The sequence below is a fragment of the Diabrotica undecimpunctata genome, chromosome 3 (assembly GCF_040954645.1).
Source record: "Diabrotica undecimpunctata isolate CICGRU chromosome 3, icDiaUnde3, whole genome shotgun sequence".
In the NCBI taxonomy this organism is placed as follows: Eukaryota; Metazoa; Arthropoda; class Insecta; order Coleoptera; family Chrysomelidae; genus Diabrotica; species Diabrotica undecimpunctata.
The window spans coordinates 56,994,033-57,013,530 of record NC_092805.1 but is presented as its reverse complement, the minus strand read 5'-3'; positions in this window follow the sequence as shown (position 1 = coordinate 57,013,530).

Here is a 19,498-nt window from a genome sequence, read left to right as displayed (position 1 = left end):
GTTGATATATATACTACTAGAGAACTCCTACCCCATAGGGCTTTTAAATAAACTCATTTTCGGTTCTCCTTTTCCTTCGCAACTTTCTGACAACCAAAATTTTCATAATAATAAGGTCCGATAATTGACATTGACATACAACACAGCAGTAATACAATCTAAAATAACTCATGGTTCCTTACCCTACATTAAAGTTCTGACACCTAAGCTAACGAACATTTTCAAAAATGTTAATATCTTAAAAATTACAAATAAAAATGTGTAAACAGTATCGAAGTTATACACAAAGACAAAAGATCCTTTCACAATACAGAAGTCATCGAATGTTGATTATTCTATACCGTGTGCCAATTGCAACAAAGTATACATCGGAGAATCATCTCGTAATTTCCACAGTAGGGTGATAAGATTTTTGAGTGTTGGGAGTACGAAATCGAAAAACCGACGTGAAGACAAGGAAGGGAATCGCCTTCGGGGGCATTCTGCAACAATATGTCGGACGGTCTATCGTTGCGCATCACAGTCACACTCAGGAGTAAGTGCTTTTCCTCATCTATATAAGCTGTCAGTACATCTACCGCTGCTTGTTCTTATTCTGTTTAGCGTTGTCCATGTATTGCGGGTCAGTTCAAAGCCTGGTGGTGTCTGATCAATACAGGCCATTTGGTGTGCTTCCTGTGGTGAGTCGTTCTCCCATTGTCTTCTCCAAGCGTTGGTGAGGTTGAAATGTTCCTGATGTAAGAAGTTGGCTCTTAGCAATGGAGGATATCTGGAGCGCAGTCTGTTTATTTCTCATGGTAAATCTCAAGTTTTTTGTATTGAGAAAATCTCGCCCATGCTATATGGGCGAGATTAGAGAATACAGAATACAGCACTTAGTCAGAGAGACATACCACGAAAATGTGGTGTATGCCAGTCGTCAGTGAGAAGATTGAATCAAAGACTCAAAGAGAAGCGACCTGTGACGTCAGTTCGGAAGGGCTGATGTGGCAAAAAACCTTCAGTCATCCCCAGTGCTATACGAATTTTAAAAAAATTAGCTGTAACACACAGAAGGGCCACCCATAGATATTTAAGAAATAAGTTGAAAAAAGCAGGATGCTCAGTATCGGTGGCGAAATTTTTGTGGTATGGGCTTCAATTGTCACAGGCCTGTTAAGAAGCTAAAACTAACACCATAATGCCAAGAATCATAAATACTGGTCTATGGATGATTGGCGTAAGGTGAATTATTAGAAATCATTTTATTTTCGCACATTATAATTGTTACTAACAGTCACAGGTTAGCTTCAGCGATGAAGCTACATTTTAAATTATGGATGACGAGGCCCAGTTTGTCCGAAGACGTCCAGGGGAAAAATATGAAAAGGGGTATATAATTAATACAATTAAACATCCCATCTCAGTTATGATATGGTCGGTGATTAGTGGCAAAGGTATGAGACGTTTATATGTCGTAAAAGGAACCACGCGACATGAACGAATGGTTTGGTAACAGCCATAAGATATTTATGCAGGATGGAGCACCGTGTCATATGGCTAAAAGTATTAAACATTTTTTGTTAGAACAAGACATTCCGCCTTTGTCATGTTCCGGCAACTTACCAGACATGAACCCCATTGAAAATGTCTGGGAGTCCCTAAATACAGAGTTAGCCAAGGAAATAATTACCAACAAGGTTCAGTTGATAGAAAAAATCATTTTCCATTGGAATCACACCAAAAATTTAAAAGAAATCGCAGGAAAATGCATAAACATGCTGCACTGAATAAAGCCAAGGGTGACTTAACAAAATATTAATGTTATAGTAAAAATTTATGTTGTTTTTGTTCAATAAATATGCAAAAAGGTTACCACTATCATTTGTGTTATAGCTAACATAGTTATAATTAAAATTGATTATAAAACACAGAAAAGTAGAATTTGCTAAATGAGTCTAAGAAATTGAGCAGGAACTTTATATAATAATCGAATAAACGTTCTTTATATGAATATTTTGGTTCGTTTTATTACTATGATTGTTAATAAGAGACTATACTAGAGATATAGTATGAAGTTAGCATCGTTTTTAATAAAGTTATAGGTTCTCAAAAATGAGTCGTTAATTTTGTGGAGCACTGTGTATTTAATGATCATTTGTAAATATTATAGTATAGCGGTTTAAGAGTGCAAATATGTAACCTTTCATGAAGATTATAAGTAATTTAGGAATTTTAGAAAACTTTGTAAAAAAATATTTACCATAACTGCCAGTGTCTATTTTAAACATTAAATATCTTTTAGCAATAAAAAAGCGGCATTAATATTTACCTTACGTTGTATCTTTATTTCAGTAGTCGAAAATCATAACACCTTTCCCGAGAATATTTCAGTCCAATATCCCTTAAATTATACTCACCAGAAAATGTAAACAGATCCGATGATATTAAAACGGCATTAAAAATTCTATTTAAACGACAATTTGATGGGACAAACAAAACCTTTTTAATGCATAAAAATTTCATTGTAATAACTTGACGGAGAGGATAGTTCGAAAATGCAATTATGTAAAACTGTTTTAGCACCACTAGATGGAATTAGTCCAGTGAAATGAACATAAACCTGGAAATTGTCCATTTTCGACTTATAACGCTTATAACGGGGTTAGCATACAATTTTAACTTTAGGTAATTATCATTAATCCAGTTTGTGCCGTAGATTTTAAAGAGGGTTTTGGCGTATACATATATATACGAGGTTTATTCAAGTGATTTTATATTTTTATTGCAATTAAATTATACAATTTAAACAATATATATAATAACAGTAACCTATACTTTAATTAAGCCGTAATATCTATCTAAATAAAAGGCTATGATGACAGTGATAGTCACACTGTAATTCCGGTCACCTAACGGCGCCATCTAGGAAAGAAATATGAACTACCATATTCATATCATATTTTGTTCTTGAAACGATAAGTTTAATATATATTACTGAATTAATTATATATTAATATATTTGTTAATTAATTTTAATATTTTTAAGGTAGAATTTATTATAAAACAATGTAAAGGTTTATGTTATTTTAGATTTAAAACCTTCTTTCCTAGCGCCATCTAGGAAAGAAAATCTGAACTACTCAAATTTGACATTTCATTCATATTTTGTTCTTGAAATGATACATTCAAATAAAAATTCTAACAATGCTAATTACATATATTAATTACATAGATAATAATACGAATATTTATTATTTTTTTTTCACAAAATTGACAAAAATCTTGGTTACTTTAATTTGATGGTAAGATTTATTTTGCAAAATAATTTGTTAGTTTATATTTATTTGGTTTATATGCAAGAAGGTACATGCTGGTTTTTTACGTAGATCGATTTCATAAGACGTCATTTAATTTTTTTAAAACTTTTTTATAACAATTCGAGAAATACCGGATCGACTTAGGTAATTTTGATTTTAAAATATTTGTAAAATGTCTGACATTTCAATCATATTTTGTTTGGAAACGATACAATTGATTTATTGCTAACAATTTTGATTAATGGCGTAAAAGATATATTATACCTCATACGTCAAAGAAATATTTGTTAAATATATTTATTTAATAAAGAAATAACATTGTTTATAAAGAAACAAAGGCTTTAGAAAATTTATAAGATAAAATATATTGCCTATAATTGATTTAGAGCGAGTATATCACTTCTATATATTTCGTAATGACATTGCTCCTTTGTATCAAATTGATATGCTAATTTAGACACTTTTTTTATTTATTTTAGTATTTTTTTGTCAATAAATAGACTTTTCTTGGTCTTTTTTATTCCATTTCAGTAATGTGCTCACATGCACTTTATTGTTAGTTATATTATTAATCTAACCTAACATGTTTGTTTACAAACAACTGTACGGAAAGAATAGCTGATACTATTTTGTGATAAAAAGTAGTATTGATGATTTAAATAGTTTTTTAGTGTTTTGTGGTGGGTATGTAGTATTTTTCATATAAAAATGCGTGCACGTCACAATTTATATAAAGTGACGTCACTTATATTTAAAATTTCCAGAACGTCAACCTTAGAGTTTAAATTTTCCTAACACAGCTAATAATACGAAACCTATACGGAACTGCTCGATCTTTCATAGGCGTCAACATGGTGTAATAATCAGAAAACTGTAATCATCATCATATTGGGAATTTTAGAATTATATTGATTAAATAACCAAAAACATTTCTTATTATTAATAATATAAATTTTATGAAATAACTCTTTAAGTCTAATATTCCACAAAATAATAACTTTTATTAAATATATTAGACAATTGTACGCAACTGACATGGGAATACTTCAAATTTTTTGACAGTTCAGCACATGGCAAAATTGTTTAAAGTGTTGCCGCTTTTTTAGAGTAAGAATTTTGTTTATGTTTTGATGTCTTACACAATTTGATCATAATATATTATATATTAATAAATTGTATTTATAAAGACATATTAAATTTAGATTAATAGATTTAAAAACTAATTATTGTTGTGTATTGTGATTGTGCTATGCCAAAACATCTATATAGTCTCTAGAAAGCTGATAAGCTTTCATATAAGATAGATTATTTCGAACAAGAAATAATGGCGGGATGTTTTTACTATTAATGTTCTAAATAGACGTGAGATTGAAATGTAGAATATATAATTATATATTAAAACGTTTTCTTTTGTATTTTAGTGTGTTGCACTAGTCTTAAAACTAAGTGTATTTACTGTTATATAATAGTTTGACAAACAGTTGACATTTTAAAAATTCCTCACTTACTAACTATTCTGATGTTTTGGCAACGTTGTGGGGTTCTGACGTCGTAATTCTTGAATGACGTGCACGCATTTTTATATGAAAAAGACTATAGAATAGATCGACGGATCGTGACATGTGATACATCATTGGAAAAGAGAAGGGGTAACAAAAAAAACACACATGGCGGCAATGCCAAAAGGGTATATCACATCTCTGTTGTTATTGGTCCGATTGGAGCGTGAGATGTGTTAAATGAAAGGTAAGGAAATAACGAATATATTACGAATATAAGATAGAAAAAAAAAACAAATAAGACAGCTACCTTGCAATGCACAGTATCTTCAATATTAATGAACGAATAGCGACATAGGAGATATCATAGGACACTATGAATAAAAATATATTTACTGTAAGACAAATTTTGATTTATTGTCTTAAAGAAATCCTCTGGCTGAGTACAAAATAAACCACTGACCGAATCCTAACTAAAATCAAAAATATTTTGGAAATCAAAATCTAAGTGTCTACGAGGACTTGTTGACAGCAACTGAAGCATTGAAGTTGATAGCACTCAGTTGCTATCAACAAGTCCTCGGTAGACACTTTGTCTCAGGACCAAGCAACCTCATGTAGAGTCGTACACTGCCATGTTACCAATTCCACTGGTAACTTTAACATCTCAACTTATAAGAACATATTATAATGTAACGGAAATTTAAACTAACAACATTTAACGGGTTTTTACCCAAATATTTTAGTGGCCCAAAACATGTACACTTAGTTACACTGATGATGGAATATAGATTCCGAAAACGTTTTGTAATTGTGATATAGCCCGTTTGGATATTTTATTATATACCTTTTATAAAGGATTTTAAATAAAAAATTTTTGAATTTAAATTTGATAAAGTGTTACTTCATTAGACAAAATAAAATATTGGTTCCTTTTTGGCGGTAAATGTAGATTTTAGATGTACATACCCAACATACTATTACACTTCTTTAAAATAACTTTAACGACGAAGCTGTATTGCAACGCTGTCTATATTGTATTATATGTCTATGGATAGGATGCCTTTGTCTGACCTATTAACTAAAATCTTTTGCGAAATTAGAAGTAACGCGGATATCGACGAATTTATATTTAATAAAGTGTTACTTCATTAGATAAAATAAAATATTGGTTCTTTTTTGGCGGTAAATGTAGATTTCTTATATACATGCCCAACATACTGTTACACTTCTTTAAAATAGGTTTATTCGGGACAGCAAAAATATTACCATACCTACTTGTTTACAATAACTCAATGACAACTATAAACTTCAAAACTCAAAATACTACCGTTATAAACTGTGAATAATATATGTTTTTTATATTTTCTGACGTTCCAGACTTCACTAGATCTTTTAGGATTGGTATCTAGAATATTCTAGTCTTCTTCTATATCGTCAAGGTCAGGAATTTTTAGTTGTAGTTTTCTTCAGTTCCTTAACTCTTTTTTCTATTACACCTTTCTAGAATTAATTTAAATTTTAATAAAATTACAGTATGTATTAGTTGAACAAGTTAACAAACATCTCCAGGTACCTAATTAATATGAAATAGTCTATTACGTTGGCTCTAATCTAATCTGATGTAAACAATGCTGAAGTAAACATTGAAACATTTTTTACTGGTGTTTAATTTTGTGAAAGTATGATTAATTTTGGTGTTGTTGGTTTTTAAAAAGATAATTTTTACATATAAGTTATCCATTAAATTACCACTATATTTATTGCTGGATACAAATCAACACTAATGGTAAGGATTTAACTGTGACCTTTTAGATCAAGGAATTTGACGTGTTCTTACGAGTGCTTTTTAGTTTATGCCTAAACTATCCTATCCTATCCTATCTTTTTCGGTATTTCATAGTTTCATTATATATGACTCTGATTATGCTACCAGTACTTGAACCTGCTTGTTGATACAATATTAAGCAGTGCAACATTGGAATCAATATTCTTTAAATTATTAAAAACAAACAACTCCTATCTCTTACAAATCTTTCCTCTTGAATAAAATAGGGATTCAATTATCGTGATTTTTTAAAAATGTACCAATCTAATGTTATGGCAATAGCATAAAATTAATTGAAATATCCCTATAAAGAAACATATTAATATGAAATATAATAGAATTAAACATTATATAATTAAATGTATTATGCATCTTATGGAGAAAATTAAGTAGAATATACATAACATCTTAAAAATCTGTATTTTTGATGTGGTTTTAATTCCAGAGGTAGAAATTCCAGCAATATAAAATCAAAGATCAGAGGAACTTCCAGATATAACCGAAGAGGAAATTAAATCAGCGTTAAAGGGTATGAAAAACAACAAAACACCTGGAGAAAATGGCATTGTAAGTAAAATGATAAAACTAGGAGGCGAATGCGTCATAGAAGCTTTAAAAACTCTTTATAATGCTTTCCCCTTTGAAGTAGTTACACCAGAAAAATGGAATAGTGGCATTATGATAATATTGCGTAAAAAAGGAGATGTAACAGAAATGAAAACTACAGACCTACTTCCTTGTAATTTCATTTACAGCTAAGCTCTTTATGAGAATAATTACTAATAGATTTGGACCTAAGCTATTCTAAGAAGCCCACTTCTCTTTAATATAATAATGGATGAAAAGTCATAGTTACAGAATAGGGAACAAAGAAATCCAAACCTTATGTTAGGCAGACGACGCTGCATCAATCGCCGAGATAGAAGACGAGCTCCAAAGATTAACACACATCTTCAATACAACAGCCAAGAAATACAATATGGTAATATCAGCAGAAAAAACGAAATGTATGACAACATCTAAATACCCACTACGATGTAAAATCGAAATTGATGGGAAAATAATAAAGCAGGAAACACGGTTTAGATATCTGGAAATAGATATAACTAGTTACGGAGGTGTTGAAGAAGAAGTACGACAACAAAACTGAAAAGCTAGTAAAGCGGCGGGATCTCTTAATGACACAATCTGGAAGAACAAACACCCAAGACAAGACACAAAAACAAAATTCTATAAAGCCGCTATTAGACCTATATTAACATACACGGTGGAGATAAGACATGACACATCTAAAACGAGAGGACTACTAGAAATAACAGAGATGAAAATACTCCGCCGAATATCAAGGGAAAGTCTATTGGATAGCGGGAGAAGCGAAAACATAAGAAGAGCATGCAATATAGAAGACATAAATGGTTGGGTGACAAAACGGAAACAGGAGTGGAAGAACACATTAGTAGAATGGCAGAGGATAGGATAGTAAGAAGAGCACGAGATGTCACCAAATGGACGAAGAAGCATTGGTAGACCAAGAAAAAGTTGGTGCGATAATTTAAACAATTTAGGAGGCTAATATTGAAGAAGAAACAGGCTTAAAGCCTACATACAAGAAGGAAAAAGAAGAAGATGAAATGTACAGTAAAATAAAGGAAGTAAAGTAAAGTTATTAAAGTTTAATCTTCAATGCTACTACTGTTGTTCTCGCTGTCGATATCATTGACAGATATTATTTCTTGGACAGCTGAATTTGAATTCAAAGAATCATAAAATTTCTGACTAATTGGATTTGATACATACTACTTTAACTCCTGCAAATCCTTAGCATTAAAAGGATTTTGTGCCAATGACGACTCATATAGTTGTTTAAGTTCCAATTGTTTAGGCAACTTCCGTTTGTTTCGCATGTTTATCCTGTACCATGGACCAGTAGATGTATATCTCTAACTAATACATACGTAAATTCTCTACTAATTTGAATCATTCTAACTTCTTTTAATTTCATTGCTGGTTTACTTTGACGTAAAAAATACTTCTCAACGGCTTTCTTTACATTTAAGAAGACATCATGTGTAGTAATGTCAATTTTGTATGGAGATGGGTGTACTCGAACATTTTTCATTATATTGTTTCAATCTTCTGGAATATCTGCAAACCACTTTCTTTTCTTGGTACCAATTAGACTAAAATCTTCTTCATTGGGTAAATATGTATGACCCTTAATAGAAAACACCGATAGAATGGACCAAGCAGTACAGAAAAAAAACATAACATAATTTTTGTTTTGTCTTGAGCATCCGTCACTTATCAATACTAAATTTTTGGAATATATTTCATTGTGATTTAAATATCTGAGTAATGATGTGACATCATTTTGGTCTTTCTTGTCCTCTCTTTCTAAATAACTGTTTAAAAAGACATTATTTTTCCCAACATCATGAATCCCAGATACAAACATTCACATCTGGTGACAATAAAAAACATTATTGGTACGTATGTGTGGCAAACGTAGGATTTGCATATAATCAAAGGTGAGCATCATCTTATTTTGTTGGGCATCTTGCTTTAGTTTTCTTTTAAATATTTATATATTAATAGTTATATATACAAATGGAACATTTTATTTAGAGAGACAGTTAGTTTTTGAAGATTGCGCCGCGTTTTAAAATGTAACGCACGTATTATAAATGTAGAGTGTTATAAATAGAACCTTTAATAAATAAATAAAAACAATAAATTAGACTTATAATAACATAACAATATATACGAATCTAATAGGAATGAGTGACCATTTGAAAATTTTTAGGTGTTTTTGTAGAATGTCTTTTTGGGTAGGATGACGAAATAAATCTCATTAAATAGGCATCCTGGTCGTTTTTTACTCCCAAATCATTGAAATGTGTCAATATATTTTGACGTTGTTCCAAGAAAATTTTTTCATAACATTTATATAGCTTGCATCTAATAAACAATATAATATTATATGTAATTAGTTAAAGAAGAGAAGGTATTTTAAAAAACCAATACTAGTATTAGTAACAGATACCCATAGGTACTTACCTACAATCTGGTCTCATTTTGCGAGCTGGGGTTAACGTTTTTTTTATGGTTAATATGTTGAATACCTTTAGCTTTCTCTATTTTTATTACATTTTCCCTTTTCTCTTTATATTTTCGTTTTTTATTTAATCCGGAGTCAATTATTTGATCATTCATTTTGATATCAAAAACGTATAAACGTATAAAGTTATAAACTTATAAACTTGTACTGAATTTTGAGGTTAGGTTATATTACTTGACAGCTTGACACCGACTAGGTATATATACATTTTTCATAAAAAGTACATAACTGAAAGATATATAGTTTTTGCTAAAAAGTATTGACAGATACGTAGTTTTTGTAAAACATCGATATTTTCGCCGTTTATTTTTAGCGGCCTGTGTCGTTTTTGTTAAATATCTTTTACACTATCAGATGTACCTTAAAAGAAAGAGTTGCTTAGAGCATTAGCTCAAATTTAGTAAATATGTAGGTTATGTTGTTTTTGAAAATAAGTCTTCAATTTTTATATTGTTACTAGTAGTAATTTTGGTATTAACGACTGAATTATTAATTTATTAATCTAGGAGTTGAAACAATAGATAAAAAGTTTATTTTATTGATAAAATTGCTAAAAGCCGAGCTGATAACAGGAACAGTTCATATTTATAATGTACAAAACTATACTATTTAAAAATAATATTACTATTATTTCAAAGTATTTAACAATCACTTTTACTGGACTAATGTAAAAAAAACAGTGGATAGCTGAAAAATATCTGATATTCGCATATCCACTTCCCAGTTCTATTCGTCTAAAAGAGGAAAACGTAACAATGCACTTTTTTAAATTAAAAGTTCTCACAAACCGTGAACAGTGCAAAACTCTGCTGCTGTTTTTCATCTCTTTTATTGTTGTTTATATAACTTTATACCGACAGGACTTAGAAAACTAACAAAACGTAAATATATTGTATCGGTTAAGAATCGTTTCCGCTTCATTGGGAATGATTAAATAAATTATTGTTTTCAAGAGGTCTTTATCAACCTATTACGGCAGTTCAATTGGTTTATCACGTTCGGTAAATGTATTTTATTTTTGGTTTGAATAAGTATATTAGCCACCAAACTGAATACGGAAGATATGAATTTCAACCAAATGTCGCCTTTCGTCTGAAAGAAACAAGTTTAAGTCAATAAAATCAGACTTTTTAATCCCATATTTGAAATGCGTTATGCAAAATAATTTATATATATATATATATATATATATATATATATATATATATATATATATATATATTTATATATATATATATATATATATATATATATATATATATATATATTATTTGCAACCGCTAATGAACTTATTATTTTTTCTTTTATGTGCAAGAAAAACTAGACAAAAAGAGCAATTTTCGTTGCATATGTTTTATCATGAAATGTTTTTGACTTTACTAATGTGCTGGCGTACTTTAACAATGCCTTTGGTAGTTGTGAGGTGGATTGAGTAGCTCTGCGGTGACCACAGCCGGTCTACTTGACTACTGCTCAAAGAAACAATGTACAGCCACGGAACCAGATTTATACTATGAAGACGTCCATGGCAAGAAATAAGGACAAGCGAAAAATATACCCAGATGAGAATCACTACATGGAATATCAGATGGCTTTACTCAAGGGATCAAGAAATAAATCAAGTGTTAACAGAGGAACAAATAGACATTTGCGCTCTACAAGAAACAAAAAAAAAGGAAAAGGGCAGTCAAAATTAAGTGAATACATACTAATCCTAATCTACAGTAGAGTAGCAAACAATAGGGCCAAAGCAGCCTAACTAATACACCAAAGGTACCAAAATCATTTTAAAGAGTATCAATACATATTAGAAAGGATTGAAATAGCAAAGACAAGAATGAAGAAGGAAGACCTGAACAGTCATCGATGTATACGGCACAGAGAATAACAAGCCTCAAACTGAAGCATGTTCAAAATTTCTGGCCATTTCTTCCAATTAATTCCCGTTAAAATTTTTCTAACTACGCCTTTGGTAACTTTCTAAATTAATAGGTGGAATTACCCCCCTTTGGTTATCTTTCTATTTGGTTTTTCTAACAATGAATCTTTCGCCTTTGTTAATTTCCAAGTATATTTCCTAAAATCGTTCAAATACTATTTTCTCTTCAACATGTTAACTTTCAAAGCAAGATACAGTTGATTGATTCGAAACGGTCCCATCTTTGTACCTCCAACCCAAACCTTTCCCCTTCGTCGACAAGCTTTATAAGTCTTGAAAATGTTTGACAAGACGCCAATAGACACCAATAGATGCCAATTGACGCCAATAGACGTCAATGTTCGCCAACAACTCAAATCGTCGACAGTGCAATATTCGTTGCCTTTTCGCTATTTCCTATTTACCTTTGACGCTCTTTTGTGTTACTTCATCAACCTGGTTGTTCGATTGTCGAGATTCAGCTCACTGAATTGTGCTGTTCTTATTTCATCTTTTTCGGCTAAGTACACGCACGAATTGTATGGAAACCATCCATCATCAGATGTTTTTTAATATTAGTACCAGTTTTTGTATCCTCTGAGAACTTTTTATTGCCTACCTGCTATTTTATTATCTCGGTAAACAGAAAAAGCCAAGTAATTTTTATAACCAGACTCTATTGACTAAATTCAGTGCGGTAAGTATATTTTTATGATAGCTTATTTGTCTTCTTTGCCAACGTGCAACTTATAAACGTTACAATACTTGATAATAGCCAAGAAATTACTGTATATAGCTCGAAACAGAGGTGGAAGATTAAGTAAATAGAGCAAACAGAGACGCAGGTTTGCTGAATGAAACAATACGGAAAAATAAAAATATTGGGAAAGAATTGAAAGTCAAAATTTACATCAGACCAATAATGACATAAGCGGCAGAAACAAGAACTGACACAGAGAAGACAAAAAGAATATTAGAAACAACAGAGATAAAAACTCTTAGGAAAATAAATGGTAAGACACTATGGGACAGAGCTAGAAGTACAGACATGCGAAGTAAATGCAAGGCAAGAGTAGAATGGAACGATCATATAAGCCGAATGACAAATAGAGTAGTTTCCCCAATGGAAAGACGATCAATAGGAAGACCGCGAAAACGATGGAACGACAACTTACCGGAGGCACATTGAAAAACATACAGTCATGCCTACATACAAAGAAGAAGAAGAAGAAGTACTAATATGCACATATTAGCCGTATTGATTTACCTCCGTAGTTAGTATAGAAGTCAATAGATATTTATAAGATCAGTATACAAGTATATTCTATTTTACCAAGTTAGTGCTCTGTAGATTCCATGACCATTCACTAATAAATAGAAGAATTTCCATTTGACTTTATCCTACCAATTTGACTTTATAAATATTCGATATTACCAAAAACGCTGAAGCGACCGGCAATTTTGGATATCAGTTACGGCCGCGAAATCATTTTTTTTTATTAAAATTTAATTCTTGAAATGTTAATTAAAGTTTAATTCTTAAATGTTTGTAGACTAAATATAGAAAATAATTGTGTCTTTTATGGTCAAGTTTATTGTGGTCTTTTATGTACGTTGATGTGTAAGCAAACGATCAACTTCATTCTTGCGACTGGCAACACAACAAAAAATATAGTATATCACAAGGTTCTTTAATGAAAATAATCGACTTGAGTATCCATTCAACTAATGGTTACTTTGTTGCCACGTGAATTAGCTTTTTTGAATTGTTATTAAACTTAATTAGTTTAATCTTAATATAAAAAAAAATAATAGAACTCAGCTAATAATTTAATACAGCATTCATTTATTCTAAGCTGGTACGAAGTTCGCCAGGTCAGCTGTTTAGGTATAAAATTAACTCATTTAGTAATGTTTATCAAATAAAAAAATATATGTTAATGTTATTTGGATTTGTACCGATGTTTATTTACAGCTATTACAATTTTTTTTATGTCATACTAGTTTATTATTGTGTTTTTATTGCTTAGTTACCAACTACGTAATAGTGTACTTTATGACCGCGCGGGCATAAAGTGTACTTTAAGGCGCATCCACATTATGCCATGCCTTGCCGATCGGTATTGCCGATCGGCAAAGCCGCATGTAGTACGGAGACGGAAGCAATTGCGGCTTGGGTTCGGGGCCGAAAGCCGAACCGATTCCAAACCCGATTGATGGCGGTCTCGATGAAAGAGAACCGTACCGATCAGTGTAGTGTGTACGTTTGTATGTAGGCAATCCTCGTCGGCATTCAGTGAGGGATCAGTGAGGTATTCATTCTTAATAATTGAGTTCATATTTATACATAAATTTGAAAATATTGATATAATCATATTGGTATATCGTATTTCATTTATCATATTGAAAAGGCAATGCTCCTTCTTGAGAAATGAAGAATTCGGCCAATTCGTTTCTCACATTTTGTGCCGCAGCTCCACTCCTTCTTGCCCTTCTGCCAAAACTGAGCAATTCATTAGAGGAAGCATTTCGTTTCCAAAGCCCAGGATTAATTGCTCCAGTATCCGAACATTCTACATCAATATTTCCAGGTGGAGTGTAAAGATTTCTTGAAGTGTTTTTTCGCAAGAAATTGTGTAGGTGAATTAAGGCCAAAACTACGTTCGTTGCAGTTTCTGGTTCCAACAACATGGGCCTACGAAGCACTCGGAAAACAGCACTTAAAATGCCAAGAGCATTTTCTGACACTCTTCTTGCGCGGCTCAATCGATAGTTGAATATTCTATTTTTTGAACCTTTTTCCTGATGTCCTGCGAATGGCTTCATTATGTTTGTTGATAGTGGGAATGCGTCATCCGCATAAAAACAAATGGAACATCAGTGCTTCGTCCTAGTAATGAACAAGCAGGTGGAAGGTTTAGGGTATTTTCTTCAAGGCACTCTTTGAAATATGAATCGTTGAATACGCCCCCGTCCGATATTCGTCCCTGACATCCCACGTTTGCATATATAAAATTATAATATGCGTCTACAACATCGAACAAGACAATGCTAAAGAAGCTCTTGTAGTTGAAAAAATCGGTTCCTGAATTTATAGGAGCTTGTATTGATATATGTTTGCCGTCCATAGCTCCGACACAATTTGGAAAATTCCATTTGTCGTTGAACTGCTTGGCTATAAAGTACCAACTTTCGTTAGTTTTAGTCATCTGAAAATAAAAGTTACATACCATAAACAGACGAACGAACTATAAATTGCAAAGCAAAAAAGTGGATTAATTTAGAAATTAATATTTTGTTTCAGGGTAAACGAAAACGAAAGGAAGAAGATTCACAAGAAGTAGAAACAGACGATGGAGAAGAGTCGCTACAAGTATTGGAACAGAGCATTGATGGTTCCGAAAATGATGTTGGAACAACAGCTCAATCTCAATCTAAATCAAACTCAATTAACATTGTGAAGTCCAGTGGTCGAAAAAGTATGGCTACTAATTTACCAATTGTAAACGAGGCAGTGAATCTTATGCGATCTATTACTACTAAAAGGGCTGAAAAGGATGAATTTTCATTGTTTGGTGAACAAGTTGCAATGAAGCTTCGAAAAATTGTGTCGCAATTTGCTAGATTTTCCGTTCAGAATATAATTAATACTGTTCTATTTGAAGCAGAAATGGGCAAATACGATAATCCTCATTTCATAAATCATTCTCATCCATCTACTCCACAAGCATATCCACTGCAATCATTCAATGTTGCCCATAATTCAATACCATCTCCAGGACATTACCCCAATACATTAAGTGGTCGGAGTTCGACATCAACTTCTACTATTAATCAAGATGAGGACATTCACACTCTCTTATTGCAGTTGTAATTTCTTATATTTTTAAATATATAACAAACTACGATGAATAGTTATTTTTTCTTACCTTTACGTAATCTTGAAGAGCATCTATGAGCGCTTTGCATACCTCTGCAACACATTTTGAAATAGTTTGCTTAGATATCTTGAAGGTATACATGAGAGAACTGGCAAAAAAACGTAGCGTAACTGCAAGTCGTTCAGAGGCAGGAATTGCTGCTCTAAATGAGGTATTTTTTTGAAATAACAGGTCCAATCAAATCTAACAATGTTTGGTAATCTGTTTTGGTCATTCGAAAAAAATTTCTGAATCCTGCATCACATCTATATTCCAAATTTAATTCATCTGCGTCGTCAGAAATCAAATCTTTCATAAGATCCGTGGCACTGTACCTATTACGACTTCTGAGGCTTGGGCGAACCCAAAACCTCTTGGGACGTTTATATGAAGTAGAGGCAATTATTACAACAGCTGCACCCGCAAGAATCATATCATCCTCTTCTGAACTCATTATTGACACGCAACACTGTACAACTGCTACGTACACACTACAAATATTGTGTGGACACCAGCGACACCAATCGGTTTTGCCGATCGGCAATACCGATCGGCAAGGTATGGCATAATGTGGATGCGCCTTTACGGCCCACACAATTTCACTAATGTGTTCAACATGGTTTTCTGTCATCCAGTGCTGTAATTTTTCATATTCCTTGTCGTAGGTATCTCTCGACTTATGTGGTAGTAACTTTTGCGTTGCTTTTTTGCAACATAACACGGACGATAGAATGTCTACTAGTAAATATATTGTTAAAATAAAATCGAATTTTCGAATTTTTTTTATTTATTTGTATATTTATATTTATTTGTAGATGCAATAACGAACTAGTATGACATAAAAGTTTGTATGCACCGCGGGTATTAATAGATGTATATGCCCTCGGGCGACATACAAACCCTCGGCCAGAGACCCTCGGGTTTGTAACATCGTCGCCCTCTGGGCATAAATATCTATTTAATACTCTTGGTACATAGATAACTATTCTTGAACCTTACTTATTTCAGAAATATTTTATTTATTTTTGCAAAATTTTGTACTTATTTAAGTACGTATATTTACGTTTCTGTCATACTAATAATCCACACAAGATCCATATCAATTATGTTAACCAATTGTAACCTTAACTTGAAACACAATTTTTTTATTGGCCTATTGTGACTGAAGGGCGAAAAGCTTATCCCAAAAAATGGTATCTTAAGTAGCGATTATTTTCTTAATTTTTAAATTAACAAGTTTTTTTAACAGTCATTTTCCTTTATTTTTAAGGCTTTAAATGAAATTTAAAACATAATGAATCTCTTTTTTCCTCCCTTAAAACCCTGCACGATAAAAGACAAATGGTTTCTATAAGGAATCCATTTAAATTTACATTAGAACTGCACTGTCGCGATGACTTGATATCTCGAATGAAAAACTACTTTATGAAACGTGGCCGGAAGAGATTGCGATAATGAAAACTTTACGCTAGCGTTCTTCTTCTTCCTTCTTTTAATTATTCCTCTCGGAGGTATCGGCCTATCCGCTAATTTGCATATAACATCCAGTGTAACATTCAGTCTATGTTAAAATGTAGAAGTTATAACGTCAGTCACAGAACTTTTGTCACAAATTTAAGACATCTTTTTACATCTTCTTTTGCACGTATCAATGACTACAATGACACTGAAAATATATTGCATCGATATATTATATTTTATTCTCTAATCTACATTCGGTTGAATTTATTATGTGTAGTTTATTTCTTCTAATAGGTACGTAAAATTAGCTCCACTTTCAACCACTTTTTTGGTCGTTACCTGGAAGCTAGTATACGAGCACATACTACATAATATATTTTCTTACATCATAAAAGTGTAGTATATGCGTATTTTCTTATTTACTTGTTCTCCATTCGTCGTTACAGACATAAAATTACGCTACTTATTCATTTTTAAGATAGTATGTACAAATAATATCTAAACGAGCAGTGTAAATAGAGGTTAAATAAATTTTTATAACTTTCCTTAAGTTCTCATTTATTTTAAATTTCGTTTCCTTATATGTGTTTAAGCCACCTTGTATCCATAATTTTCTTGTAGCTAGGGTATTTTACATAATTTAGTTTCACTCTCATCGACAAAACTACCAGATTGTGATCGGAGCATACGTCCGCTCATTGATAAGTTTTGGATAATATTATAGAATTTCTATAATCTATTTGATGTCTGACTATTCTGTTGTTATTGTCAGCAGGTGACATTCATGTGTATAATCTACGTTTAGGAAGTTTGAACAAGGTATTTGCAATTATGAGTTCCTCATTGATACAGAAATCAGCCAGCCCATAGCCACGTTCATTCCTCTCCCCGAGTTCATATCGCCGCACACAATTCTCTACTTCTCTTTGGCCCACTTTAGCGTCTAAATATCTCATTATAATATTTATACTATGTCTTTTAATCAGCTTTAAGACATTGCTAATTTGTTCACAGAAGTTTTCTCTGATGTCTTCGTCCTTGTCTGCAGTGGGTACATATACTTGGATTATATTTCTTATCAACTATAATGCCAACTAACTGTCTGCTGTTGGAAAAGTTGTTACCGAAATAATACATTGTTCCATGTCTGATGTTACATATTCCCGATTCAGGCCATTGTATATCACTAAGCCTCAGTATGTTGAAGTAAATTATCGACTAGTGGGTCCATGATGATTTTTACTAAGGATTTACATGCAGACCTTTAATATGGTAGTCATTCTGTGGCTTTTAACATCTCAATACCGTTGACTAATTTAACTATGCCTTCGAAGTTAATTTCTCAGCTCCAGAGCAATGAAGTACCCTACCACGTGTCGGTTTTTTCACCCGTAGCTGTTGGCCAATAAATGGGGAATACTTATACCGGTAATCCTTCGGTTAGCTTAAAACTTCTAGTATTCAATAATATACCGATCCAGCATCATTTCCCTTAGAGTATCTTAATATGGAATATGTAAATTACACAGATAAGAACATTATACGTATAGAAATCTATGATTAAAAAACTCTTATATATGGCATCAAACGTGGAGAATAAATGACAAGAACAAGAAAGAACTTAAAGCACTACAGATTAATACAATGAGGCGATCTTTATTTATTTCCGGACTATATCGATTCGAAAATGGCCAACGTATGTCAGAAAGAAGACTACCCAAATAAATATTAAACTGGTACGTTATTAGCATATATCTAGGCAGAAAATCTTGTTCGCATTTACCGATTATTTAAACCAACACTAATATGAATAAATACGGAACACTAAGTCCTTATAGAATCATATTTTTAGACATTATTTTCAGCCTGTTCTACACCGGTTCTAAAATTATTACTATGTTACTGTCAAATATATGTCCCATTATATTTCTGTCATTAAGTTTTCTTTTTAAATATTAACTCAAATAGTGGCTGCAAATTTTTCTGTTGAAATATTGTTTTCTTTACACAACAATCGAATCGAAATCCCACGTCTAAGAGAGCCTTAAGGATGTAATACAAAAAGACGTAGCTTAATGATAAAAAAATTAAATATTTTAAGAGAAAGAACGACCAAAATATTTCCACATGTTTTATCTCTGAATACCACGAACGCACCATAATCTGAATATGAGCATACATATTAAAAATTACTAAAACAGAAATATTCAAAAAGGGAAGCATGTGGTTACTTTTTAAATATAAATGTGTGGATGATGCGCTGCCTCGAGCGTCGTTACTTTTGCCGTCTCTCCATCTCTCCGTTCGGTAAAGAGATTAATTACATTTTGTAAAACTGGCTAAGAATTTATTATTAGACGCTAGATGAGTGAAACGTAATTAAATTCGAATAAAAAACTATTCCATCGTTGAAACATTCGTTAAATAGGAGAGAAACGTGGTGGTGGCGCAAAAT